The 27576-nt window shown below is 37.9% G+C and overlaps 1 protein-coding gene across 3 annotated transcripts in view; it reads right to left on the bottom strand.

Annotated features, from left to right (window-relative positions):
• The window catches only part of LOC110449447, a 95597-nt gene that overhangs the window by 20648 nt on the left and 47373 nt on the right, over window positions 1–27576 (bottom strand). Inside the window, exon 1 of one of the 3 annotated variants that reach the window (XM_021496323.1) lies at window positions 8203–9630. The exons of the other annotated variants lie outside the window; for them this stretch is intronic. The gene's annotated coding sequence lies outside the window, so the exon portion shown is untranslated. Of the gene's footprint in view, window positions 1–8202; window positions 9631–27576 lie in introns of those variants that run through there. 3 annotated transcript variants of the gene reach the window in all.

Raw genomic sequence — 27576 nt, 5'->3', positions numbered from 1 at the left:
GGAGTTACTGTACATCTTTTTATTTATAATACATAAATATATCAAAGAATGCTCTCCTTTTTATTAAAGTATTTAAAATTAGTTGAACTTCTAAACATCCTGTAAAAACCTCACTAGGGAGATCGGCCTGTTGCGTGGGTTGGGAAGGGAACCTGTGAGCCCCATCCGTGGCGTGAGACCTTGGAATGGCCCCCACAGCCAACACTTTCCCCCTTTGCACCTGTATGATAAGGTCGGAGAAGAATTCCACACAGATGATAAGCTAACCTATCTACCAGTTCCTATCAACTGAAAGGTGCAGGCACATCTTGCCCAATATCCCTAAAACCTAGCTCCGTTTTTCAGGTAGATTACAGGTGAACAATTTCCACCTGTAGAGATACAAAAATCCAATTATCATGTTTCACCTGTCTGGTTGTCTAGCAATACAGATCAGAAAAGTACTACAAAGTTTGGTACATCTATGAGAGCCTTCCAAACCCCTGAGGAATGACATTTATAGCTGGGCACCTAGATACTCGTCACCATGCCATGTCAAATGGGGCAAAAAATGAAAATCAACATTTCTTAAACTTCTCTGGGAGTGGGTTTTTTGGTTCAAGTTCCTGTAGTTTAGTTTCATAAAAAACAATTTATTAGACAGTTTATCAAAAACTCATTATGAGTTTTGAGACATTTTATTAATTTAAACAAAGGAGCAATTAACATATTACTGTCTTAAAAAGAACAATTAAATCCCATCAAAGCTGAAGAATTTGATTTAAAAACCAGAGTTACAAAAATAAAAATTAGCCTTTTACAGTATTTATAAAAATTAATTCCTCAGGTTCTCGACAATTTTTACGATAAAGAGATGAAATATGAAATATTTCATGAGTTCATTGTATCAAAATAAAACAATCTTTTTGATTTATGTCCAACATATCCTGGTCATAACCACCAATTTATATGACAAGCATCAATTTCTCATTGATTTTTTATTAGTTTTGATGAGAACTGGTAAAGAAGTAGCAGCTTTCGTGGTACAGTTTTTGAAATATTATCCATGACTTGCCGACATGAATTTGATCATTCTTCCGCCTGCTGGTCTGAGAGGACTGTCACCCATTGTTGTTTTTGATCATCGATCTATTTAAATGTAAGGTATTAAGTTTCCATGACTTCTGCATGGCCACAGCTGGTGTGATGGACAATTACTTCAAATGCAGCATTTGTATTCCGATAGGTGCCCGGAACAGATTTCAAGGCAAATCAAATATACTGCTTGAATATGCCAATACATAGAATCAATAATTTCATGTAAATTTACACAAAATGGAAGAAGAATGAATACGTTAATCTATCAGGTTTACCTGTAGACTTGAAACACAGGATGTTCCACTAGAGGCAAACCTCAGATTCTTAATGAAGCTTTACAAGTTCCCTCAACATTAAGTGATGTGATTTGTCATTTTACTTGTCAGAATTCAAAAGAAAGTCCATTTCTACAACACTGCTGATGAATTAACACTACCAGATCTTATATATAGCGTCGCATATTCCCAGTTCATTGGGCTGTAAACAGCTCTCTGTTCCCCCACCAAGTCCTGTAAACAGCTCTCTGTTCCCCAACCAAGTCCTGTAAACAGCTCTCTGTTCCCCCCACGAAGTCCTGTAAACAGCTCTCTGTTCCCCCACCAAGTCCTGTAAACAGCTCTCTGTTCCCCCACCAAGTCCTGTAAACAGCTCTCTGTTCCCCCACCAAGTCCTGTAAACAGCTCTCTGTTCCCCCACCAAGTCCTGTAAACAGCTCTCTGTTCCCCCACCAAGTCCTGTAAACAGCTCTCTGTTCCCCCACCAAGTCCTGAAATAACTGTTACATTTCTATTGGTATGCCAACCAAATGATGGTTGTTTATCCATCAAGACTTGAAAAACTACCTGATTAGTCAGATGTGCCTGTGACGCATACAAAACTTTGTCAATAACATTTAGTACCTTACCTGGCAGACAGAAAAAAGGCGTAGTTACAAAGAATCTTGTTTTGAACATTAGAACAGGCAGGGCACAGGTACATTATTGTTATAGCTCCAGGCAAAAAATCTGGAGTAATTTATAGAATATTCTTAATGAATTCTCTATTAACATCCTTATTCAACTTTCTTTACTTGACAGACGTTCTTAATAAATTCTCAAATAACTATCCTTATTTAACTTTCTTTGGTAGACAATCTCAATGATAAACCATTCAAAGTAAATGCTGAAGAAATAAGCACTGTTTTAAACAGTTAAACTAACAACTAGGAAACAGTTGCTATACTTCTAAAACACTGAAAATTATTTTAATTTGCTATTTTTTTTACAATGGTTTTGACAGTGTGACTGAAAATCCACCCAATTTTCAAAATTCTAAACTCAATTTTCTATGCTTACCAGTTTGTCTCTGGAAAAGTAGGCAAATTCATAAACTTTATTTTCTTAAATTTTTGAATAATTCTATGAATTCTGAAATCTAAGATTACTAATAGCTGTTGCAAACCAAGAAATAATATTTCGTGGGACAGACTGTTGCCTCCGAGACTGCAGGCTATATAGGTATATTCTGTTCTAAATCAAGAGGAAGAAATTAAATCTACTGTATTTTGAATTGGACACCTCACAGGATTTTTAGTGATTATGAAGTCGACCAATGATATCCTGCCTTGTATATCAAAGACTGTTAGCTAGGTACATAGAGGCAGCTGACTGTTGGGCTGTATCTGGGCGACTAGAATTTCACGGTGCCAGTTTACACTCAGTATTGTGCGAGGCTGATGGTAACGTAGTTCTATTTTTTGTCACCAATACAAAGCCCACAATTATTCTAGGCGTTGGTTTTAAATACTTATCTAACTCGGAGATCTCTGGCAGCCAGAGGTGCTAGAATAGGTTTTGTCCATTGTTAGAACAGACCTGTCTGAAACCTACAGGAAATTCCTGTAGTCTGATGAATATTGAAATCTGATCCTAAACAGACTTTCCTGTGTATTAGTCTGAGACTTTTCTTTGGACAAAGACATCTACAATTCTATGTGATTTTGACCTTGACATAACCTCTGAGACATTGTATGTCCTTGTTTTAGGGGATATCCCATCTTTTTCAGGAAATGAATTCTTAGACAAATACCCGTCACAATTTTGATTTATCATCGTTAAGTATTGTCACTCTGAGCTGACCATGCACTGACCACTGTCCGGAGAGAGACATGTAAATGCCCATTAGTAATTGTCCAACACGACAACTGCAGCCTTACCGTCCCACCAGAGACAAACTTTTATGCTGATCCCACCGTTGAATGCGAGGATTTGAAATATGATTTTATAACTTCCCACCTGTTGAATGGGAACTGCCATTTTCCCAGACTAATGGCCTGGCCCTGTCAAATTTTTACAGTACCCAATAAAAATGGGCCACTGGTTATAAACTAGACTGACTGGGTGTACCGATGATACACTCAAAGTCATCTAACATGATTTATTCCATTAGATCAATTTTATTCGGCTGGCTCAGACCGTCAAAGGCACCCTTTGAGGTTTCCAGCTCTCGCAGACAAAGAGGGCATTAATTGTATACCGGGTTCTGGTTGGGATTCACTGTCATGCACAGGTAAACGAGATATAGTGTACCTGCCCAACAGAATGGTGTGACCAGCCATCTCTCTCTCCCCAATAAAGGTAATTTAGATTGATATACAGCCCACGGTTCTGTTGTCAAGAAGTAATTGGATCCCTTCTGACAAATAGCAACACGCTGGAATACCTGAGAAAGTTCTCAGTGCTTGTCAAGACCCTTGACTTTCAGGGAGAAAGTTTGGCCGGCCTGCCTCAATGGGACTCGCTGTACACCTCATCACCAATAAACATTTATACCTCAGGCCTGCCTCAATGGGACTCGCTGCAGTACACCTCATCACCAATGAACATTTATACCTCAGGCCTGCCTCATTGGGACTCGCGGGAGTACACCGCATCACCAATGAACATTTATACCTCAGGCCTGCCACACTGGGACTCTGCTGTACACCTCATCACCAATGAACATTTATCCCTCAGGCCTGCCTCAATGGGACTCGCTGTACACCTCTCATCACCAATAAACATTTATACCTCAGCCTTCACGAACATGTAGAGGTGCACCATAAGATCTGGGTTTAAAACTTTTTTTAAATTGGGATTAAGATGATTATCAAGAAAATATCAATTTTTGACATTTTTTTTTAACTTTACTCCATTACATCCTGAACCTGTTCCAGTACAGATGGAACACTGAACACCATGCAAGTGGATGGTGCATCAGCACTTTACAAATGACAAAGCAAAATTATACACAGGTATATTGCCATCAACAAAATACACTTAAGTAATATTACTGAAAATTTGGTTCTTTCAGTCTATCGTGTGAATTTCCAATTTTTTTAAACAAAATACCCTATATCCTGTGACAAATAGCTTACTGTATAAATGTTCACCGGACAGATAGGTGTATATAAGTTCTCACACTTGATGTCTCCAACAATGCTAGTTGTCAACCGTATAGATAGCCCTTAAAAGTCTCTTTATAAGGAAAATTAACTATTATTAAAAGTATCCAGGTACATTCCAATGTGTTGCCCAAGGTCAGACAGTCAGTCCAAGGTCACTGGTTCTACCGCGAGGCCAGAAAACTGAAATAAGGTATTAGTTTCTATCCCAAGGTCAATCAACCCATATAAGGTCATAGATTCTACCTCAAAGTCAATCAGACAATTAAAGGTCATCGATTCTACTTCAAGGTCAATCAATAAATATCGAGTCACAGGCTCTACCTTAAGGTCAGAGTTTCTACTTCAAGGTCAATCAATAAATATCGGGTCACAGGCTCTACCTTAAGGTCACGCTACCAATACGAGGTCAGAGTTTCTAATTCAAGGTCAATCAATAAATATCGGGTCCCAGGCTCTACCTTAAGGTCAGGCTACCAATACGAGGTCAGAGTTTCTACTTCAAGGTAAATCAATAAATATCGGGTCACAGGCTCTACCTTAAGGTCAGGCTACTAATACGAGGTCAGAGTTTCTACTGCAAGGTCAATCAATAAATATCGGGTCACAGGCTCTACCTTAAGGTCAGGCTTCCAATACGAGGTCAGAGTTTCTACTTCAAGGTACTTTCTATTCCCTTATATGGAATTGCTGTGACACTACCACACATAAACATGGTTTACCTGGACAAAACCTTCAATATAGCGACTGAGACTTTTGTTGAGACAGCTCTAAGGTATGACAAAAAGTACCCCTGATTTTCTAGTTTCAAAGTTGAAAACTCGTAACAGGATTTCTCTATAATCTGTTGTAATTTAAACTTCACAAGACGTCCCAATGCTCACAACATATTCTGGTATGTGAGATGCACCACATTTCTTACCCATAAAATTAGCTTTTGTGTTAAAACAAATGATAATAAATTCATATGAAGGTAACATACTGCAGGTACTAACACTCCCCAGTTAGTACAAAACACAGGTACTAACACTCCCCAGTTAGTACCAAAACACACAGGTACTAACACTCCCCAGTTAGTACCAAAACCCACAGGTACTAACACTTCCCAGTTAGTACCTTAAATACACACGTACTAACACTCCCCAGTTAGTACCAAAACACACATGTACTAACACTCCCCAGTTAGTACCAAAACCCACAGGTACTAACACTTCCCAGTTAGTACCTTAAATACACACGTACTAACACTCCCCAGTTAGTACCAAAACCCACAGGTACTAACACTTCCCAGTTAGTACCGAAACACACAGGTACTAACACTCGCCAGTTAGTACCAAAACACACAGGTACTAACACTCCACAGTTAGTACCAAAACACACAGGTACTAACACTCCACAGTTAGTACCAAAACACACAGGTACTAACACTCCACAGTTAGTACCAAAACACACAGGTACTAACACTCCACAGTTAGTACCAAAACACACAGGTACTAACAATTCCCAGTTAGTACCAAAACACACAGGTACTAACACTTCCAAGTTAGTACCGAAACACACAGGTACTAACACTCGCCAGTTAGTACCAAAACACACAGGTACTAACACTTCCCAGTTGGTACCTTAAATACACAGGTACTAACACTCCCCAGTTAGTACCAAACCACACAGGTACTAACACTTCCCAGTTAGTACCTTAAATACACACGTACTAACACTCCCCAGTTAGTACCAAAACCCACAGGTACTAACACTTCCCAGTTAGTACCTTAAATACACACGTACTAACACTCCCCAGTTAGTACCAAAATACAGAGGTACTAACACTCCCCAGTTAGTACCAAAATACACAGGAACTAACACTCCCCAGTTAGTACCAAAATACACAGGAACTAACACTCCCCAGTTAGTACCAAAATACAGAGGTACTAACACTCCCCAGTTAGTACCAAACCACACAGGTACTAACACTTCCCAGTTAGTACCGAAACACCCAGGTACTAACACTCCCCAGTTAGTACCAAAACATACAGGGACTAACACTTCCCAGTTAGTACCAAAACACACAGGTACTAACACTCCACAGTTAGTACCAAAACACACAGGTACTAACACTCCCCAGTTAGTACCTTAAATACACAGTTATCAGAACTTATAACTGTTTTTATTTTTCACTTCATAAGGAAATCCTGGATCTTGATTGTAACACACTATACAAAAATAATCTTTTATGACAAATTTTGGTTAAAAGAGCAAATATAATTAAATTTTCCCCCTGAATAGTAATGCACATAATTAAAAGCTAATTAATCCTACATGGGTGTGCATGCTCCACAACTGTAAGTCTTAGAACCAAATTAGAAACTGATCTTATTTAGTACTGAGAATTGTTCATACCTCAGTGAGTTTGTAATAATTAGACACATTAAAAATAGTCTAATTCTGCTTCACCTGAAGATTTATACTTACATAATGGTACAAAATAAACGTGATGGACCCTTGAACAACAAAATTATTTATGTAAATTCTGGCTAAAAATGTGAACAATTTCCACCTTCCAAATCTGTTAATTTTAAATACACCGACCGGTGTATAATTTCAGAAAACTGATGAGAATCTGGTTTCATTAACATTCTTACACACCAACAGACACACACCATTCCACCCAACATCTGGACTTTTGTCAGAAATACATAAAAAGTCCAGCTCGTTCTGTAAGGTGTCGTCTGCTACACCTCCACTGTACCACGTCAGACTGAGGTGCATTAAAGGAGTTTTAGCTGCTGCTTCATAAAGTAATACTAGTATTAGGAAAAAAGTTGTCACCTTTTACTACAATAAAGCTAAATCAAAATTGAAAAGTCATAAAAATTGAAATCCAAAACTTGATAGCATGGATTTGACAATCAAGTCACGTCGACTCAATATGAGGCTTTATTTGCCAATTTTGTATGTGAGTCACCCTCTCTCTATGACAGGAACTGACTCCAGGGGCCAAAACCACCAGTTCTGGAAACCAACACTATTTATTACAGGTATGACAAACCCTCACTCCCAGACTGTCACCAACTCTTTTTTTTTTGTAAATACAGGATATGGATTATCTACAATAAAGCCAGCCATAGCTCTCCACACAACTCTCCAAAATGGGGCTCAAAGTAGGAAAGCTTTCAATAACTCTAGCGGAAAAGACCTTTTATCCGTCCTGGAGCTGATTGGTAGAGCTAAACAAACAAGAGCCATGGGCACCTGAAGCCCTGGGAATTGATAGAGATCATGAGACCTTCAGCCCTCTCCAGGCATTCCCACATACCCAGCATTTCTATAGGGCTAGGGCAAGTTTTTGGCACTTGTCACCATAATGGATCTCTGCTTCCTTTCAGACACGAACACATTGTCTGACAAAAGAACAGAAAATGTCTTTGATAATAGTAATAGCGAAAGATGATGAACTATTGAACCAGAAGACCTAAGTACTGTCGTGAATATATATGTATAGGAGACAGGTAGGTTCATCGCTGTTGTATGTACTAAATCTTACAGCTACAGCCCGGAAACCCACTCAGGTAGAACCATATGAGCTTCTTAGAACAACCGACACAAAACTCATACAAAAGTTTTGAACAAAAGTATTGATAACTCAAAAACTTTCACTGAAAAAATAGAAAACTTGTTTAAGTGTTATTTGTTAAAGTAACACTCACCATACTCTTTGAAATATCTGTCAACTTTCTCCAATTAAATGAGGCGGATCTCAGGTTGTGACTGTCGTCTGCTACGCTGTTGTTGCCTGTGGCACCAGCTCAGGTAGAGGTAGTCTGTGAGAGTGGGAGATGATGTGTGTGTGTATTGTTGTCCCGATGACACAGCCTGATTCCTGCCGATACCTGATTACGTCAACCAATGGAAGTCAAGAAAGCCGCAAACAAGGTGTTCCACATAAAAAATTGTCCCATATGACGACAAGTATGCAGGGTGCCAATCTTTATACTGTCTGCTTGCCTGCTGGCTTGCTTCACTTAACATGGTACATACTTCAGTCAATAATACGAGTTCAATTCACCGGATTATTTTTAGAAGCCTAGAAAACCAGTTGCCTTCAGGTTTCTGAGAGATTTCTCCTCCAATCACAGTCACTGGGCCGTCTTGTATAAAATGACTCGCCTGAGTGATGATTATAAAAAGTTTTTTCCTCTGAGACACAGCAGGGCAGCCTAGGTGAGTTTTGGCATGTCGGCAGTAGGACCAATCTTTTGGCACACAGAGTTTGTCAACGGCCCTACCACAGAGGATTGTCTCATTAAAAGAATTTGTCGGTGTATAGCACCTAGCCAACAATGGCACTTGGTGTTAATATTCCCTCCTCGCCGGTCTGAATGCCAATCAAAGAATGTCAGGCAGTGGGGATAAAGGTAAAACACGGAGTTCTTCTCTCACCAAGACACAGCCTTGCAGGATACCTGTTATTTAAATGTTCTCACTCCTACAGGCGTTAATACCGAGACAATCTGACAGTGCTTCTAGCAGAAAAATGCCGTATTTAAAAGTCTTCAGCTTTATATGGGCTGCGATACCTGAACAGTTGACATTGCTCCTATAGCCATAAAACTATCCAAACTTTCTCCACTTTGAGAGCCCTTGTCGTATGATTTATTATTAATTTATGTCCATAATGTAGCTAACCATTCATAAGTGTTCTGAAAGTATTCCATCAGCATGTCTCCATGATGGTAATAATGATGTCTAAAGTGGTCCTTTAATTACATGTGTATGTATATACATACAGCATTCAAAAGTCAACAGTGCTGTTCACTGATAGCAGGCACCGTGCTAGTAAATAGCCACAGCAGTATACGGCTAATTCCTTCCTCCCAAGAGATGAGAAAAACTCCCTACCTGGCCTTATCTCGTACTGATACCTTAGTGTCACTGCAGGTAAGGTACAGGTAAATCTATAAATAGATAGCTGGGTAGCTGTCTATCTGTGTGAAGATATATAGGGTACACGTTTCACCTGTATCTGATAGAACTTGGTTGAACCCTGTGACCTGCAGCATGCACCGATTTGTTTCAGGTTTAATGACGATGTGAAGTACAGGTATATGATAGTCTATCTACACACAGTCACTCCACACCTCCACTCGCAGCACCAGGATCCACCAACAATAAAAACTCTCAGGTGTAAATAAGTTTGTGCCAAGATGATCAGAATAGCCTTACTTTGGGTCTATACACCTATCCATTTACCTGTCTCTGTACGACACACAAACACGGCCTATAGCTAGGGTATGGATGCTATCAGTATGACAAAGCCGCAGAGCCAAGGGCACCTAGCCAGTCAATCCCTCAACAGAAGCTCCGTGCCATGTTGATACAGGTTGAGCAGTCTTTGAACTTTGGGCTGTCTCACTACGACAGCAGCCCACCGATAGGTAACAGGACATGTGACTATGCTAGGTACCAGTGACAGTCGGTGAACTTTGGGCAGTTTCAGCTCATCATTTACTGTAACATGTTACTACAGGTGATTGGACAGGTACTAAAGTGCCCAAAGCTCAGGTGTGTCAGCCACTTGTGACCCACCTGTATGAAGTGCCAGCATTCCTCTATCTTATCTAATTATCAGGTGGTACCTAGTACTCCACTGGTTTAAACCAGTATAATGTAAATGCCATTTTCAAGGTTATAATATTTCAATGAAACATAACTTCACAAATAAGTTCATTAATGCATCCTTATTGCAGCACTGTCACTAGACCTGAAAACTGTGAGAAATAAACCCTGTAAGATTGACCATTACAACAAATGTAACAGACCTTCTAGATATCACCTCCATCTCCTACATACGTATTAGCATTAGGAAATGGTCTAACTGACCAGATAAAAGTATTTTTGAACTTGAAAATGCTATTCATAAACAGACTACAGGCACTAAACTTTGTTTACAAGGCAACGATATCCCCTTTAAATATCTCTAAACCCATACCAGACATCACAACACACACCCTGGAAAGTCTCATCAAACAAAACCATAGTGGCTACAAATCATTGACTATTTTGAATAATCACCCTCAGTGTACAGCAAATATCCTTAGCAGGAAGAGATCGTTGCATGGTCCTAACACTTTATCTGACAGGTATAGTTACACGTTAGATTATAACACATAACACTTTATCTGACAGGTATAGTTACATAACACTTTATCTGACAGGTATAGTTACATAACACTTTATCTGACAGGTATAGCTACACGTTAGATGAGCACATAACACTTTATCTGACAGGTATAGTTAGATAACACTTTATCTGACAGGTATAGTTACATAACACTTTATCTGAAAGGTATAGTTACATAACACTTTATCTGACAGGTATACTTACATAACACTTTATCTGACAGGTATAGTTACACGTTAGATTATAACACATAACTCTTTATCTGACAGGTATAGTTACATAACACTTTATCTGATAGGTATAGTTACATAACACTTTATCTGACAGGTATAGTTACACGTTAGATCATAACACATAACACTTTATCTGACAGGTATAGTTACATAACACTTTATCTGACAGGTATAGCTACACGTTAGATTAGCACATAACACTTTATCAGACAGGTATAGTTACATAACACTTTATCTGACAGGTATAGCTACACTTTAGATTAGCACATAACACTTTATCTGACAGGTATCGTTACACGTTAGATTAGCACATAACACTTTATCTTACAGGTATAGTTACACGTTAGATTAGCACATAACTCTTTATCTGACAGGTGTAGTTACACGTTAGATTAGCAAATAACGCTTTATCTGACAGGTATAGTTACATAACACTTTATCTGAAAGGTATAGTTACATAACACTTTATCTGACAGGTATAGCTACACGTTAGATTAGCACATAACACTTTATCTGACAGGTGTAGTTACACGTTAGATTAGCAAATAACACTTTATCTGACAGGTATAGTTACATAACACTTTATCTGACAGGTATAGTTACACGTTAGATTAGCGACTTTATGTGGTAGTGTCCTGTTCCGTAGAGATACTTCATAATTTCAGGGCTAGAAATTAATTTTAAAAACAACTAGTCTGTCAGGTTTTAGTAGTCTGTGTGCAAATTTCCCTAACTAAATATTATTCAACATGATAATATCAAATATTGACAAGAGTCAATCTAGCTAGCTTTTTCTATAACCACTAGTCTAGCTTGAGATTTCACTAGTCTCAGACTATCAAACTACCCTTATTGGCTAGCCTGGTATGTAAAATAGTCACCATAGAAATGAAATAAAATCAGCCTAAAATCATAATCTGTAGATACTGACACCTGTAGATACTGACAATTGTATTTAAAGATACCTTAATTTTTCATGACAATTGTACTTACTGACACCCTATTTGATGACACCTGTAGATAATGACACCTGTAGATACTGACAATGGTATTTAAAGATACCTTAATTTTTCATGTCAATTGTACTTACTGACACCCTATTTGATGACACCTGTAGATAATGACACCTGTAGATACTGACAATGGTATTTAAAGATACCTTAATTTTTCATGTCAATTGTACTTACTGACACCCTATTTGATGACACCTGTAGATAATGACACCTGTACATACTGAGAATTGTACTTACTGACACCCTATTTGATGACACCTGTAGATAATGACACCTGTACATACTGAGAATTGTACTTACTGACACCCTATTTGATGACACCTGTAGATAATGACACCTGTACATACTGAGAATTGTACTTACTGACACCCTATTTAATGACCCCTGTAGATATTGACACCTGTACATACTGACAATTGTACTTACTGACGCCCATATTTAATGACACCTGTATATATTGACACCTGTACATACTGAGAATTGTACTTACTGACACCCTATTTGATGACACCTGTAGATAATGACACCTGTACATACTGACAATTGTACTTACTGACACCCTATTTGATGACACCTGTAGATAATGACACCTGTAGATACTGACAATGGTATTTAAAGATACCTTAATTTTTCATGTCAATTGTACTTACTGACACCCTATTTGATGACACCTGTAGATAATGACACCTGTAGATACTGACACTTGTATTTAAAGATACCTTAATTTTACATGACAATTGTACTTACTGACACCCTATTTGATGACACCTGTAGATAATGACACCTGTACATACTGAGAATTGTACTTACTGACACCCTATTTGATGACACCTGTAGATAATGACACCTGTACATACTGAGAATTGTACTTACTGACACCCTATTTGATGACACCTGTAGATAATGACACCTGTACATACTGACAATTGAACTTACTGACACCCATATTTAATGACCCCTGAACTTAATGTTGTTAATGACGGTGACAGTAACTCACACATACTGTTACTGACTACTGTTGTTAATGACGGTGGCAGAAACTCACACATATTGTTACTAACATCTGTTGTTAATAACGGTGGCAGTAACTCACATGTACTGTTACTAACTTCTGTTGTTAATGACGGTGTCAGTAACTCACACATACTGTTTCTAACATCTGTTGTTAATTACGGTGGCAGTAACTCACACGTATTGTTACTAACATCTGTTTTTAATGATACCTGAAGTAACTGCAGTAATTTGTAGTTTCCATAGTTACTGACACCTGTAGTTACCGACACCTGTAGTTACCGACACCTGAGAAAATGACATTCATATTTAATGACTTCTGAAGTTACAGTTGTTACCAACACCTGTAATTACTGACACCTTTAGTTACCAACGCCTGTAATTATTGACACCTTTAGTAACTGATACATGAAGAAACTGTAATTACTGGCACCTTTAAGTTACTGACAACTGTAGTTACTGCCAACTGTAGTTACTGACACCTGTAGTTACCAACACCTGTATTTACCGACAATTTATTTTCTTTGTTTCTGTATAGTGTTTATCTTGTCAGACAATGACTGTCTACACATCTCATTACCTAATCTATCATGTCTTCTATCAACAAAAGATTTGCTGTCGAAATATTAAACAATATATCTGGTTATTTTTTCATCTAGAACTAAGTGTCCCCCTTTAGAACGTGAAGGTTGTTGACCCAATGTAATGAGGAGACTAGAGGGAAAAAATGGCACTAGGTTATATTATTTATGTAGCCATATAAAGGTGGTATGTTAGACTCGTATGACTATAGGCATTAGGGCCAAGGGTTGCAAATGGATATTCGGAGTCCCTGAAACAGTAGGCCAGGAATCAGTCTAGTGGAAAGTCACCATGGTAACCTAATTTACCTGGCAGGGCAGGAATTACTTATATTGTATATATATACATACAACAGTTGAAGAGTACACCCTAAATGTTAAGTACATTCACTGTCTAGGGAACATTTAGCATGTTAACAGTCTGCGAGTCGTGTCCAGGTTAAACAGTCAGTGAGTCGTGTCCAGGTTAAACAGTCAGTGAGTCGTATCCAGGTTAAACAGTCAGTGAGTCGTATCCAGGTTAAACAGTCAGAGAGTTGTATCCAGGTTAAACAGTCAGTGAGTCGTATCCAGGTTAAACAGTCAGTGAGTCGTATCCAGTTTAAACATTATGGGTATCATCTAACTTTACATCTTGTCTTGATCTTCAATTTCCATTCCATTCCTTTGTTCCTGTCAAATTTAATTTCTCTACAACTTTTAGTTTCCTTATCTTATAATTTTCAGTTGTCTTTTCAATCAGGTTAGAAGATGATCATCCTAGCTAGAGTAACAAAATGGGCTGTAAATAGGTAAGTATGTGTTGTTCAGTGTGTTATATAAAACTAAAGTCAGAACATTTCAGTTTGTGCAATTCAAACAAAATTTTCAAAATGTCTTAAATTGTCCCAGTAATATCTCTTATTCTACTCCATTCTTTAACCCATTCACCCCTAAAGTCACATTTGAACCTTACCAAATCAATGACTGAGCAAGTCCAGTGTAATTCTGTAGGGGTGACTGAGTTAAGGTATTTATACATGACACATGAAGCTGACACTGTCAACAGCTCTGTGACATCATCCCCGAACCATGAGCATCCCCTCCGGTCAAATGCACATCATTCATAAACTATGGACGAAAAAAAATACACCGACACTCCATGTTTTACTCTTTGAAGTTTCTATGTATTTGAATAGTTGAATCTTTCACAGTTTTCAGTGTTGTCTTGTAGACCACATTTCTCTGTGTGTTAAACTCTTGTTCGTAGGTCTCTGTCCAATTATATTTAACATTTTGAAATTCAAATTCAAATTCAAAATTTTATTTGCACATTTGTAGCTACAAAATAGTTTGAAGGCAAAACAGTGAAATACATACATAGACATGTACATGCAGAAAAGTGGCAAGGTGATAGCTTATATTTCTAATATACATTACCATGAACAAAATAAACATAGCGTCAAATAGAAATGCTACAGATGCAGATGAGGAAGTGGGTTAACCAATGTTGTGTATGTGTATACAGATACTCACAATACAGGTCAAGCACATATAGGATATATAGACTGGCTATCAGACCACAGTTGTCCAAAGTTTAATGTTTCTGTCGATATCAAAAGTTCATATCAAACTTATCTTGACTGTTGTACTGTTATTGAATTGGTCTGTACACTATCATTGTTATCTGTAATCTAAGTGATTTCCTTCCATGCTGACATTTACCACTGGAGATGTCTCATAAACTTCATCAGCCCGACTCAATGGTCTAGCAGAAATCATATATATATGATCTTACATGAGTTTCCATTTCATATGAGGTTTATGAAACAAGTCTAAGAATTTTTCTATTTTGCCTCTGGCAAGCTAAAATGAAAAATTTGTGACTTGAATCAAGATTTGTGGCATTTATTCGTGTAAAACGACAGTTTTCATGCAACCTTGAAATGTAAAAAGCCACGATTTTGACTCCAGTGCGTAAGCCTGTGACGTCATGTACTTGTCCTAGGCGTGACGTCACAATTGAAACAATTGAAACTTACAACCAATCACAGGGCTGATGGGTCATATACTATGGGCTAATAATAAACTCTTTGGAGACAAACAAATCTTGTTCAAAACTTTGAATAAGTGAACATAATATTGTTTTATTTTTTAAAACTATTTTTAAAACTGAAGACCTTGCCATTGATGAAATAGATGTATAAGTGATATAAATATAATAGAGAGTGTGTGTGCTATTAGTTTTGCAGTGTTTTGTTGTGATATATACATGTCTATATGTATAAAGGTTCATAATTAATATTAAAACAGGGTGTGTCCTGCTAAAGACAAGACCTGTATTATATAGGCAGCATTACCAGTTGTCCAATTCCTATTGGATTCAACGCAATAGAATAGTTATGAAATGAAAGCAGTCTAAAACAAAGGACAGAAATCTGGCCTTGATTAACCCCCTCTGATGCAGTCTCAGACTAGAATCCTCCTATGTATGAATAATGCTGACACTATTCTGCGTGGTACAAGCTCAGCATGTGGCCCTGAATATATTAACTCTAAGTCTGCTACATCAGGACTCTGCTCCTCACCTTATCCCATGTAATAACCTGAATACCATTGACGAGATGACATACTTGAATATGAAGGTATTATGGAAATTACGTTGGCACTCTATTTAAATTATAATGCAAATCAAAGAAGTCTGTCATTTAAACTTGTGAACAGTTGGCAATTTAACTAATGTAGTTTTGGTTATTAAGTCAACTAGCATTTTTTAAACCATTTAATTAAAAAAAAACCATTATCGCTGTTTATTTCTTTTACAGGTAATAGTGCGGTCTGTAACAATTTTACCCCCCCCCCCCCCTTTCTCTTTTGAAGCCACACCATTTTTGAACAAATTATCATTTTACAATTTGCCCCTATCTATTCCTATTTGATTCAATTCAATAGTATAATTATGAAATGAAACCTGAGTCTAAAACAAAGTCCAGAATCAACGTAAGGTCAACAAATCTGACCTTGACCTTTGTCAGTGTTGTTAGGATTCTGTGTGACCTTGCCCTAGGCCTCTGTCATTATGGTAATACCTCACCATGGAATTTGACACTTAATCTCCCCGACAGAAGAATATAAATAGCTGAAGGGAACACCTAAAACATATGTAAGATTGTATCTGTTCATTGATAAACATCTCTAAAAATTGTATTTTCTCTCAAACCAGACACAAGGCAAAAGTTTCAAAAAGAAAACAATACTATAAATGTTTAGTTTTTTTTAAATTATGCTACTCTTGGCTTCAGAGATACAATCTTGTGCATTAAGGTTTTGACATAATTTTGCTGTAATTAGTAAACAGAAAAGCCAAAGCCCAAATATTTCCCGAGGTGATAGGACTCCATCTGAAACCAAAAGAATTTGATAAGACACAGCGTTTGATAGCTGTACCTATACCGCATTGTCAGGTCAGTTAACCAGCGTTTGATAGCTGTACCTATACTGCATTGCCAGGTCAGTTAACCAGCGTTTGATAGCTGTACCTAAACTGCATTGTCAGGTCAGTTAACCAGCATTTGATAACTGTACCTATACTGCATTGTCAGGTCAGTTAACCAGCGTTTGATAGCTGTCCCTATACTGCATTGTCAGGTCAGTTAACCAGTGCTTGATAGCTGTACCAATACTGCATTGTCAGGTCAGTTAACCAGTGTTTGCTAGATGTACCTATACTGCATTGTCAGGTCAGTTAAACAGCGTTTGATAGCTGTACCTATACTGCATTGTCGGGTCAGTTAACCAGCGTTTGATAGCTGTACCTATACTGCATTGTCAGGTTAGTTAACCAGCGTTTGATAGCTGTACCTATATTGCATTGTCAGGTCAGTTAACCAGCGTTTGATAACTGTACCTATACCGCATTGTCAGGTCAGTTAACCAGCGTTTGATAACTGTACCTATACCGCATTGTCAGGTCAGTTAACCAGCGTTTGATAGCTGTCCCTATACTGCATTGTCAGGTCAGTTAACCAGTGCTGTAACTCTGAAGCTACAATTCTACACATCCTTCCTAAAGCATCTCTCATGACCTCCACAAAAACAGGAAGTCCTCAATATCTCTCATGACCTCCACAAAAACAGGAAGTCCTCAATATCTCGAAAGACCTCCATAAAAACAGGAAGTCCTCAATATCTCTTTAGACATCCACAAAAACAGGAAGTCCTCAATATCTCTCAAGATCTCCACAAAAACAGGAAGTCCTCAATATCTCTAAAGACCTCCACAAAAACAGGAAGTCCTCAATATCTCTTAAGACCTCCACAAAAACAGGAAGTCCTCAATATCTCTCAAGACCTCCACAAAAACAGGAAGTCCTCAATATCTCTAAAGACCTCCACAAAAACAGGAAGTCCTCAATATCTCGAAAGACCTCCATAAAAACAGGAAGTCCTCAATATCCCCTGCATCCAACAGGAAAACAAGAAGTCCTCAATATCTCTAAAGACCTCCTGGAAAACAGGAAGTCCTCAATATCTCTAAAGACTTCCATGAAAACAGGAAGTCCTCAATATCTCTAAAGACCTCCACAAAAACAGAAAGTCCTCAATATCCCCTGCATCCAACAGGAAAACCACTAACTCAGACAAAAATCACTTTCAGTTGTCTGGTAGTTGTACTATCCACCATAGCTCACACACACACAAACAACACAGGAAACAGTGAGAGCTTGGGACACTGAACCTCTGTTTCCTTGTACAACACCCAACCACTTCATAACACTTTTATTGACTACCTACAGGAATTCATTATAAACAAAACATTGTATCAAAAGAGCTCAATAACACCTGAAGTATCATAGACAATGTTCATTAAATACAGGTGGTTGTTATAGACAGGTGATCAGTATATACAAGTGTGCATTATAGACAGGTATGCATTATAGTTTTATATTCAGGAGTAAACCCTAATTTCAGCTCTGTTTTCCAGATATGATGTGTAATTTGTATTTTATCAGTTGTAATCTCTTCCTGTAATATCACTAGGTTCCATTGTTTATCATCAGAGCCACAGTGTCACATTTCCTAGCAAGATAATACACTGCTTTATACAAAGGAATATCTCAATCAACAGCCAACAAAAAACTCACTTGTATTGGATTGCCTCTTAAAAAGCTAAATGCATTACACCAACATTCAAGTTTTATTTTCTACACATCTTAACACCTACTTAACATCAGAAGGTTAAGAATAACTTTGAAAGCACTTCTGCATGAGAGATCAGTATGGTAGAAAGACTCCGTCCTCTACTCGATTATGTACATACCATCGAATGACGGGAGAATTTAGGTGTGCTCACCGAGGCATAATCACGATGGTAAGGAGGAGGATTGTCTACAGCCAACTTACCATTAACCTTCAGTTTCTTGGGACAATAATAATCTTTTTATCGACTAATTTGTATTACCAATTTATCAACTTGTTTGTAGGATCAAACTTGTTTCTCTCTATTTATGTTGACTTGTTTGTATTATCTATATAACAAACTAGCGTTAAAAGACACATTCATAAAGAGGCCTGGCTATGGGGGCCATTAGAGACCTGACTATGGACACTATTTAGAGTCCTGACTATTGATGCCATTAATAGATCTGGCTATTGATGCCAATTCAGAGACCTGGCTATGGATGCCATTAAGAGACTTGGCTATGGACACCATTCAGAAACCTGGCTATGGACGCCATTAAGAGACCTGGCTATGGGGGCCATTAATAGACCTGGCTATGGGTGCCATTAAGAGACTTGGCTATGGACACCATTCAGAGACCTGGCTATGGACGCCATTAAGAGACCTGGCTATGGACGCCATTTAGAGACCTGGCTATGGGTGCCATTAAGAGACCTGGCTATGGGTGCTATTAAGAGACCTGACTATGGATGCCATTAAGAGACCTGGCTATGGGGGCCATTAAGAGACTTGGCTATGGACACCATTAAGAGACCTGGCTTTGGGGGCCATTAAGAGACCTGGCTATGGGGGCCATTAAGAGACCTGGCTATGGGGGCCATGAAGAGACCTGGCTATGGACGCCATTAAGAGACCTGGTTATGGACACCATTAAGAGACCTGGCTATGGGTGCCATTTAGAGACCTGGCTATGGACGCCATTAAGAGACCTGGCTATGGGTGCCATTAAGAGACTTGGCTATGGGTGCTATTAAGAGACCTGACTATGGATGCCATTAAGAGACCTGGCTATGGGGGCCATTAAGAGTCCTGGCTATGGAGGCCATTAAGAGACCTGGCTATGGACGCTATGAAGAGACCTGGCTATGCAATGGTTTTAATGGACATCTGGCTAAATTTCGTACCTAGCTATAACGGACACCTGGTTATAACAGATACCTAGCTATAGACGACACTTAGCTTTAATGAACACCTGGTTACTATGGATACCTATCTACAATGGACACCTGACTATAATGGGAATCTGGTTGGTAATAATAGACATCTTGCTTTAATTGACACCTTGCTATTGAGGACATCTTAGTATAAGAAATATCATGCAATAATAGACACTTGGCTATCAAAAATGTCTCTCTGAGGGAAAATGTTCATAATTTCTATTTGAAATTATTTATAAACAGGTGCAATCATAAGCGTTGAGCATGTACAAGTCAAACCAGAGGTAAGTTGGACAGACCTCTGTAGATAAATCCCCTTTCTACAATAGCCCTACCTATATAATCATAACACCATATATACAACAAATGCAAAATTTGCTGATAGAAGGAAGTGACAATACTTGTCTAAAAACTTCTCAAACATTTTGAACAAATTAAAAGCCTTTCAGTAACATGCCAAGATTTCTTACACATTACACAAAGAACTCCTGTGTAGGGCACTGCTCGTAAGTGGACATTTTTTCCTAGGCTGGTCATGTGTCTTCTGATCCATAAAGGGTAAATAATGTAGTACATGTAGCCACTACCAGGTCTGTTTGATACCATCTAAGGCAGGAAGTCCCTGGCAAGTGCCTCAGGCTCGCCTTCAGTGAGACTGTCATCTCTTACCATAGCAACATCAAAGAGTTCAGGTTTTATGGAGTACAGAGTCTTTAGTGCCAACAGGCATAGGAGAGAATTAGGGTGGAAACACAGCCCGGTGAAGGTGATGACATAAGACCACAAATCTACGTAGGAATCTTTAGGTACACTACCTCAACAGAACACACAAGATTACACTTAACTCTACACTAAATTATCAGGAAATTTCATTTTTAACCATTTTCACAAAATGAATTGTCCCAAGTTACTCAGAAAGACAAACCTTTTCTCCCTCTACTTCAGTAAAATAAATAACAACAGGGAAACACATTGGACCTGATACACTAAACAACAACAACAGACTTAGAGAGAAGTACAGGCCCAGTGGCACCATATGTTAGCCAGTGTAATTTAAAAGGAAATGAATCTACACTCGGTAACGCAACACTAAGCAAGGCCCCCAAACTATTCTAGGTAAAAAATCTCAGAGCACTTAATCGAATGAATAAATTTTAGACTGTCTGCTTCCCTACATCCAACCTAGCTTTTGATAGCAAGTAGGTGAACAGAGTTCATAAATGGTTTTACTAAAAACTTGGCATGTATCCAAAGTTACTCTGATCAAAGACCTTATTAAGACATCCTTTCTTTACCTTCGTTTCAGTTTAAACTTCACAGCTTTCAAAGGTTTATTTATTATAAATTCATTTATTTACTAAATAAATTTCTAAAAACTTGTGATCTTTGTTTATCATAACCTTTATAACAATTGACGGTATAATGACAAGATGACCTTGAAGCACAACGAAGGTCAGTAACACAAAGCTACTTTTTTTTTGGGGGGGGGGGGGGGGGGGGGGGCAATCTTTATAAAGTGTTAATTCCTCTGTGTATGATGTATGTATGTTCATTAGGCAGACCCAGAGTGTGATGGAGATTCTGGGACACTTTTCCTTCTGTACACTCTGCCTCTCCTAACAATCCGCAAAAATTACTTAACCTTTAGTGGTAGTTTAGTAGTTTGTTTATAGAGAATGTTCCTGGTTTCCATGGTACAATGATTTGTGTAGAATGTTCCTGGTTTCCATGGTTCAATGATTTGTGTAGAATGTTTCTGGTTTCCATGGTTCAATGATTTGTGCAGAATGTTCCTGGTTTCGATGGTACAATGATTTGTGTAGAATATTTCTGGTTTCTATGGAACAATGATTTGTGTAGAATGTTTCTGGTTTCCATGGTACAATTATTTGTGTAGAATGTTTCTGGTTTCCATGGTTCAATGATTTGTGCAGAATGTTCCTGGTTTCGATGGTACAATGATTTGTGTAGAATATTTCTGGTTTCTATGGAACAATGATTTGTGTAGAATGTTTCTGGTTTCTATGCTACAATGATTTGTGTAGAATGTTTCTGGTTTCTATGCTACAATGATTTGTGTAGAATGTTTCTGGTTTTCATGGTTCAATGATTTGTGTAGAATGTTTCTGGTTTCTATGCTACAATGATTTGTGTAGAATGTTTCTGGTTTCTATGCTACAATGATTTGTGTAGAATGTTTCTGGTTTTCATGGTTCAATGATTTGTGTAGAATGTTTCTGGTTTCTATGGTACAATGATTTGTGTAGAATGTTTGTGGTTTCCATGGTACAATGATTTGTGTAGAATTTTTCTGGTTTCCATGGTTCAATGATTTGTGTAGAATGTTTCTGGTTTCCATGGTTCAATGATTTGTGTAGAATGTTTCTGGTTTCTATGGTTAAATGATTTGAAAAGAATGTTTCTGGTTTCCATGGTACAATGATCTGTGTAGAATGTTTCTGGTTTCCATGGTACAATTATTTGTGTAGAATGTTTCTGGTTTCCATGGTAGGTACAATGATTTGTGTAGAATTTTTCTGGTTTCCATGGTTCAATGATTTGTGTAGAATGTTTCTGGTTTCCATGGTTCAATGATTTGTGCAGAATGTTCCTGGTTTCGATGGTACAATGATTTGTGTAGAATATTTCTGGTTTCTATGGAACAATGATTTGTGTAGAATGTTTCTGGTTTCTATGCTACAATGATTTGTGTAGAATGTTTCTGGTTTATATGGTACAATGATTTGTGTAGAATGTTTCTGGGTTCTATGGTACAATGATTTGTGTAGAATGTTTGTGGTTTCCATGGTACAATGATTTGTGTAGAATGTTTCTAGTTTCCATGGTACAATGATTTGTGTAGAATGTTTCTAGTTTCCATGGTACAATGATTTGTGTAGAATGTTTCTAGTTTCCATGGTACAATGATTTGTGTAGAATGCTCCTGGTTTCCATGGTACATTGATTTGTGTAGAATATTTCTGGTTTCCATGGTACAATGATTTGTGTAGAATGTTTCTAGTTTCCATGGTACAATGATTTGTGTAGAATGTTTCTAGTTTCCATGGTACAATGATTTGTGTAGAATGTTTCTAGTTTCCATGGTACAATGATTTGTGTAGAATGTTTCTAGTTTCCATGGTACAATGATTTGTGTAGAATGTTTCTAGTTTCCGTGGTACAATGATTTGTGTAGAATGTTTCTGGTTTATATGGTACAATGATTTGTGTAGAATGTTTCTGGCTTCCATGGTACATTGATTTGTGTAGAATGTTTCTGGTTTCCATGGTTCAATGATTTGTGCAGAATGTTCCTGGTTTCGATGGTACAATGATTTGTGTAGAATATTTCTGGTTTCTATGGTACAATGATTTGTGTAGAATATTTCTGGTTTCTATGGTACAATGATTTGTGTAGAATATTTCTGGTTTCCATGGTACAATGATTTGTGTAGCATGTTTCTGGTTTCCATGGTACAATGATTTGTGTAGCATGTTTCTGGTTTCCATGGTACAATGATTTGTGTAGCATGTTTCTGGTTTCCATGGTACAATGATTTGTGTAGAATGCTCCTGGTTTCCATGGTACATTGATTTGTGTAGAATGTTTCTGGTTTCCATGGTAGGTACAATGATTTGTGTAGAATTTTTCTGGTTTCCATGGTTCAATGATTTGTGTAGAATGTTTCTGGTTTTCATGGTTCAATGATTTGTGTAGAATGTTTCTGGTTTCTATGGTTAAATGATTTGAAAAGAATGTTTCTGGTTTCCATGGTACAATGATTTGTGTAGAATATTTCTGGTTTCCATGGTACAATGATTTGTGTAGCATGTTTCTGGTTTCCATGGTACAATGATTTGTGTAGAATATTTCTGGTTTCCATGGTACAATGATTTGTGTAGAATGTTTCTAGTTTCCATGGTACAATGATTTGTGTAGAATGTTTCTAGTTTCCATGGTACAATGATTTGTGTAGAATGCTCCTGGTTTCCATGGTACAATGATTTGTGTAGAATGTTTCTAGTTTCCATGGTACAATGATTTGTGTAGAATGTTTCTAGTTTCCATGGTACAATGATTTGTGTAGAATGTTTCTAGTTTCCATGGTACAATGATTTGTGTAGAATGTTTCTAGTTTCCGTGGTACAATGATTTGTGTAGAATGTTTCTGGGTTCTATGGTACAATGATTTGTGTAGAATGTTTGTGGTTTCCATGGTACAATGATTTGTGTAGAATGTTCCTGGTTTCCATGGTTCAATGATTTGTGTAGAATGTTTCTGGTTTCCATGGTTCAATGATTTGTGCAGAATGTTCCTGGTTTCGATGGTACAATGATTTGTGTAGAATATTTCTGGTTTCCATGGTACAATGATTTGTGTAGCATGTTTCTGGTTTCCATGGTACAATGATTTGTGTAGAATGTTTCTGGTTTTCATGGTTCTATGATTTGTGTAGAATATTTCTGGTTTCTATGGTACAATGATTTGTGTAGAATGTTTCTGGTTTCCATGGTACAATGATTTGTGTAGAATGTTTCTGGTTTCCATGGTACAATGATTTGTGTAGAATGTTTCTGGTTTCCATGGTTCTATGTTTCCGTAGAATATTGCCCATTTCCAAGGTTCAATGTTTTTGTGGAGCATTTCTCGTTTCAAAGGTACGTTCAATGTTTTATGTGGTACCTAAACTCATACGCACTGCTCATATATTGTAGTTCCTATCTCAGAACAGACTAGAGGCAGCATGATCCCAAATTGAAATAAAAACTTGACCTAAAATACATCTATCGTTGATCTCACACACTTTAAATTTCTATTTGGTTTAACAATTCAAATAAAGCCTTGATCTAGGGGATCGTCAGATCAAAATGTAACCGCCTGGATCTAGAGGATCGTTAGATCAAAATGTAAACGCCTGGATCTAGGGGATCGTTAGATCAAAAAGTAAACGCCTGGATCTAGGGGATCGTTAGATCAAAAAGTAAACAATCAGACTGACCAATTATCTTTCAGAAAATATATAAGTATATGGATTCGCAGGTAGAATCGATCTTAAATTCCAAGCTTATAAAATATTTTCAGAAACAACTAATCCATGGATATATATCTGGCCCCTGTTTTTCTGTTCAAATTAATATCCTTATGATAAAGTGGTTTGAAAAACATTCATAAAATTGAAGTGGTTTGAACCAATTTTTACCTGTTTGTTTATAAAGTTAACTTCTTCTAATTTTTTTTCAATCTTTACCAGTATGTTTTTAAAGTGTTTTACCTTTTAAATGTTAAATTTTAAGTAATTATTTCTCAAACCACAAACTGAGGTGTCAACTTCAAACTTTTTCTACAATGAGAACATTATTACATCACACTTTCAGCCATTAAAACTGTGTTAAACAAGACAAAGAAGGGAGTTAGCCGACCAGCGTTGCCAAGGCCAGTTGAATGTTTTTTGTTTTACTAGTTAAAACTATGCATACATTGAAGTTTTGTCTTAACTGTGACCAGAATACAGATGATCTGCCCACCGTTTAAGTCAGAAAACAGGTGAGAAATCAGGATGACAAAGTAGTGATATGTATGTTACTAAGGCGTATGACAGGAATTATAAAGATCAGATGAATTTTAAGAGGACTTGCTTCAATTCCGTCTCCCAACTTCTCTTTGAAGATTACAGGTAAATTATGTCAAAGAAACTTTTACACCTTTATAGGTTACCTGTCCCCCCTATCACTAAGACTGCAGCCTTCCACATCAAAGTGAAGGAGGAGCCATTACTGAATTAAAGAGTTCGGTATGATAAGGAAATGTTGCCGCTGGTTCTCCCCAGACCTGTTCACAAAATGTTTTAGTGTATAAATGCCACAGACAGGCCACAGTAAACACTTATCTGGATCTACGCTAGAGACGTCGTCCACTTGTTCCACTGTTTACAGCTGCATCTATATTCATGTACAATAAAATCATAACCTGTTTTGAAATCATTACATTTGTAACTCTGTCCAGTTTCCAGTTGGGTGAATAGTAAATTGTATGAAAGGCTGTCATTTTAATATTTTCCCATCTACATAGAAGAGTTATGAAGCATCTTAATGAAAACCATTTCTTCAATTTTCAAATTAAAATTCAAAAACCATGTACAAACCTGTAAATTTGAGTGGGGTTTATCATCTTTGTATGAATATTTTTCCATTTAATGGTTTTAAGTATCTACAATCAAAAACACATATATGTTAAACACTTACCATTAAGACAGCAAACAGGTTTTCTAACAAACTTACAACATTACCGGAAATTGATATGCACATAAGGCAACTTAATTCAAAAATACAATTGTACCTGATGACCATTTAGACATTAACCCTGATTCTGAGAAGTGGGGGTTGAGGGAACAACTGTCTCTCCCCCAGGGGACGAGGCAACTCTCTCTCCCCCAGGGGACGAGGCAACTATCTCTCCCCGCGGGGGAAGAGGCAACTATCTCTCCCCCAGGGGTGGGGCAACTATTTCTCCCCCAGGGGGCGAGGCAACTATCTCTCCCCCAGGGGACGAGGCAACTATCTCTCCCCGCGGGGAAGAGGCAACTATCTCTCCCCCAGGGGGCGAGGCAACTATTTCTCCCCCAGGGGGCGAGGCAACTATCTCTCCCCCAGGGTACGAGGCAACTATCTCTCTCCCAGGGGGCGAGGCAACTATCTCTCTCCCAGGGTACGAGGCAAATAACTCTCCCCCAGGGGACGAGGCAACTATCTCTCCCCCAGGGGGCGAGGCAACTATCTCTCCCAAGGGACGAGGCAACTATCTCTCCCCCAGGGGACGAGGCAACTATCTCTCCCCAGGGGACGAGGCAACTATCTCTTCCCAGGGGACGAGGCAACTATCTCTCCCCGTGTTTTTTTCCCTCTGTTTTAAAATAATTTTATTATTTCAAAATAATTTTAAAATAGAATTTTTGCAGAAGCCTGTTTAACATGTGGTTGTTTTAACAGTCCAACTTTTATCAATGAACTTTATTTAGCATTTTAATTACAATGTATCGCATCATGGAATCCTGTACTCAAACCAACCAGGTGATCTGAACCATGACTAGATATATCTGTTAGTATCCTTGTGCTTCAGGGCTCTTGTAGAACTGGTTAAATTGAAAACAAAAACAAGCAGATTGGCAGTGATAGCTAGAATTCAGTAAAGTGTCAAGATAAAACCATAACAATTGCTAGATTTGCGGCTGCGGGACCGTTGAGCGACCACTGAGCGATGGCCAGACTATTGTTATCCAACTCGAGGGGCATCAGCTGTACAATTCCGAAACACATGTTACCTGCTCCATACCCACATACTTCCCTTTCAAGTGCTCACATCAAATTTCCATTCAGAAGTAAATTTCCTAACATGCGAACCCTTACTTTTTTTCTATACCCGGTAATTTCAAAAGCTGGTATCGGTTACCGCAGAAACCTAACATTTATGAATATTGTTCCATTGCATGTTTACAGCCTACGTTTTTAACTCTCTTTGAATATGATACCTGTGTATAACAAAATGACATGGCTAACACTCAAATAAATCAAGTAGAATAAAAAAAGTCCCAAGATACATATAGATCAGTTCAAGAAAACTTGCAACAGGAGGTAACAATTTAATGAAAAATATCTCTACACAATACAAAATTCTGTTCTACTCCT

The sequence above is a fragment of the Mizuhopecten yessoensis genome, unplaced genomic scaffold, assembly GCF_002113885.1.
Source record: "Mizuhopecten yessoensis strain PY_sf001 unplaced genomic scaffold, ASM211388v2 scaffold4615, whole genome shotgun sequence".
Classification (NCBI taxonomy): domain Eukaryota; kingdom Metazoa; phylum Mollusca; class Bivalvia; order Pectinida; family Pectinidae; genus Mizuhopecten; species Mizuhopecten yessoensis.
This window is presented reverse-complemented; position numbering and strand designations above follow the sequence as displayed.